Here is a 3,776-nt window from a genome sequence, read left to right as displayed (position 1 = left end):
TTTCCTGCACCCATCACTTTTACTCTTTCATTATTTTTAGTCATACTGAATGGCAACCATATTTATCAAAAAGCAAGAAACTTAGGAGCTTGGATTCATCTTCACATCTATAACTTATATTACAAAATATTTCATAATGCATTTCAGATCTTTTCTTTAGGATAAGTTTCCTTACATCTTTAAGTATATTCTTTAAAATTTTATTTTTCTCATTTTTGGTTAGTGTTAAAATCTTTTGTTGAGAATAAAGTCAGCATCATGGCAAGGTATGAAGACCTTTTTTTTTTTATCTCCTCTTAAATTTAAAACTAGTCAAACATCTATATTCTGACAAAGATTCCTCTATTCAACACACAAATAAGCCTGAGAGATTCACACATCTGATACATCTAAAGGTGAGCACATTGTAACGTGTGGAGGTGTGGAAAGGTGGAACAGGGAAAGGAAAGGGATGTTATCTTCATACAGTTCTCCAGATGCCATGACTCTGGTTATTGTGGTAGTGGTGGAGGAATCAGGGTGGAGTGACACACCATGCCTGAAGAGGGTAAGAGGAGCAGTGGCAGCAGGGTATCTGAGAATCCAGCTCCCTCCCCTCTCTATTGTGGTGAAATTGGTAGCAGCAGCTGAGACATCTCTGCCTCTTGGCTACAGCACAGCCATGCCAACAGCCATAGGAACAAAGAGACAGCACTGCAAGCCCATGAACACAACTCCCTCAACTGGCCACATCCCCCTACCCAGAACTCTAAGACTAAGGCAATCCAAGCACAGCTGGGACACCCACCACCCTAGTCACCAAGGTTGTGATTTCCATGAATTCAGAGATGGCCAACTACTCTGATCCTGGAGGCTCAAGTTGCACTGTTAAGAGAAAACAAAAGCTTCTGCTATAGCACCACCTACTGGAAAACAAAAGTCAAACCTCTAATTATCAACCTGCTGAATTGTGAAGAAAATAGTTCATTTTTTCAAATGTGCTTATGGAAGGACGATCCTTCAAGTACCATAAACTACCAAGGTAGCATTGTAACACAAAAAGAAAATGAGAAGTCTCCAGAAAACAAACTCAAAGTCATGGAAGATTATAATTCAAATGACAGAAATTCAAGACAGTAGTCATGAAGAAACACAAGGACATAGAAAAGCAGCTCAATGAGCTCAGGAATAAAATTAATAAGCAAAAGAAGTAATTTTCCAATGAGATTGAAATTATACAATAGAATCAAACAGATCTTCTGGAGCCGAAGAACTCACTAAATGAGACAAAGACTACATTAGAAAGTACTGGAAATACTTCAGATCAGGTGGAAGAGAGAATTAGCAAGCTCAAAGTTAGCAATCTAAAAATAATTCAGGTGGGAGAAAATAAATAATTATTTTTTAAAAAAATAAAAGAACTATCTGAATCTATTAGAAAGGGCAACAAAATCTAATGGTTATCTCAGACAGAGGAGAGTATTAAAAAAAAAAAAGCTTATCTCAGAAGGAGGGAACAGAGGGCTTAGTCAAAAAGATAATTGATGAGAATTTCTCAAACCTAGGGAAGGAATTGGACATTTGAGTACAAGATATTAGCATAAAACCTAATTATCTCAACACAAAAAGACCTTGTCCAAGACACATTATATTATTTTTTAATTTTTTTTTTTTTATTATTGATTTTTAATGCCTACAGCACCTGGTCTTCCTAAGTACTAACCAGGCCCGACCCTGCTTAGCTTCCGAGATCAGATGGGATTGGGTGTGTTCAGGGTAGCATGGCCGTAGACACATTATATTAAAACTGCCAAAAAATTAATGATGAAGGAATTCTCAAGGCAGCCAGGGGAAAAAAGGCAGTAACCTACAAAGAAAACTTCATCAGATTATCAACAGATTTCTCAGTAGACACTCTCAGTAGACTGTCTAGGAGCAAGTGAGATGATATATTTAATATATTAAAAGTAAGAAATCGCTAACCAATAATAATATATCCAACAAAGTTATCTTTAGATATGTAGGAGAAATAAAGGCTTTTCAAGACAAACAAAAGCTGGGAAAATTTACCACCACAAAATATGCATTACAAGAAATGTTTAAAGGAGCTTTTCTACCTGAAACAAAAAGATGAAATATAAAAAGCTTTGTGTAAGGTGACAAGCAGGAGCAGGACATTGCAACTCTATTTCAAAATAGGATATTAAATGCTTTATATAACACAAAGGTTAAAGAAGAGAAAAGCATTAAAATAACTATAGTTACTGCAATTTGATAATTAATGCATGGCATAAAAAGGGATAATTTATGACAACAAAAACATAAAAGGGGAGGAGAAAAAGGATGAATATTGTATAGGTGAATGAAGATAAGACATTATCAGCAGTAAAAGAACTAATTTTCTATAAGACATTTTATACTAACTTCATGGTAACTGCAAGTCAAAAATCCAGAGCTGTTACACATAAAAGAGGAAACAGAGAAAAACATCACAGAAAACACCAAACATTATAAGCATATATAAAAACAAGGAAAAAGAAACAAAGGAGATAGAGAACGACAAGAAAATAAAAGCTAAAATGGCTGTAGTAAGTCTGAATATATCAACAATCATCCTAAATATAAATGGACTGAATGAACCCATCAAAGGCACAGATTAGCTGGATGAATTACAAAGCAAGCCCCAACCATATGTTGCTTTCAGGACACCTACGTCAGCTTGAAAGACAAACATAGGCTCAAAGTGAAGGGGTGGAAGATGATACTCCGAGCAAATAATATTCAGAGACAAGCTGGTGTAGCCTTACTTATGTTAGACAAAATAGATTTCAAGACAAAAAAATGGTAAAAAGAGACAAGAAAGGATATTTCATAAAGGATACAATTCATCAAGAAGACATAATGTTTATTAATGTGTATATACCCAATCTAGGAGCATTAAAATCTATAAATCAATTAACAGATTTAAAGGGAGAAATAGATAATAAAAAGTAATAGTAGGAGACTTTAATATGCCATTTACACCAAAGGATAGGTCACGCAGACAAAATATCAAGAAGGAAACATGGGCCTTAAATGACATATCAAATGGACTTAATAGATAATCATCGAACTTTCGATCAAAATGATAGGTTACACATTCTTCTCAAGTACACAAGAGACATTTTCAAGAATAGACCATATGTTGAGATAAAAAGAATTCTCAATAAATTTAAGAAGATTGAAATCATACCAAATATCTCCTCTGATCACAATATCATAAAACTAGAAATCAACTACAAGAAGAAAGTTAGAAAATCACAAATATGTGGAGACTAAACAACATGCTACTGAACAACTATTGGGTCAGTGAATAAATAAAAGAAGGAATAAAAAGATACACAGAGACATACTCAATTTTTTTCAGATGCAGCAAAAGCAGTACTAAGAGGGATGTTTATAGCAATACAGACCTACCTCAAGAAATAAAAAAAAATCTCAAATAAACAATCTAAAATTGCATCTTAAATAGCTAGAAAAAGAACAAATGAAGTCCAAAGTCAGTAGAAGAAAGAAAGTAATAAAAATCAAAGGGCAAATAAATTAAATATAGAATAAAAATAGAAAAAAATAATTAATTGAAAAGCTGGTTCTTTAAAAAGATAAACGAAATTGACAAACCTTTAGCTAGACTCATTAGGGAAAACAAGGAAAGCATACTCGAATAAATAAAATTCCAATTTCAAGAGGAGAAATGACAATGAACACCACAGAAATACAAAGTATTATACAAGAATACTATGAAAGGCTATACCCCA

The 3,776-nt window shown here is 33.7% G+C and overlaps 1 pseudogene; it reads right to left on the bottom strand.

The window, feature by feature from the left end:
- Positions 1 to 1,669: 1,669 nt before the first annotated feature.
- LOC111740084 lies at positions 1,670 to 1,772 on the bottom strand (annotated as a pseudogene).
- Positions 1,773 to 3,776: the final 2,004 nt, after the last annotated feature.

This window comes from Pteropus vampyrus, unplaced genomic scaffold (assembly GCF_000151845.1).
Source record: "Pteropus vampyrus isolate Shadow unplaced genomic scaffold, Pvam_2.0 Scaffold57, whole genome shotgun sequence".
Classification (NCBI taxonomy): Eukaryota; Metazoa; Chordata; class Mammalia; order Chiroptera; family Pteropodidae; genus Pteropus; species Pteropus vampyrus.
This window is presented reverse-complemented; position numbering and strand designations above follow the sequence as displayed.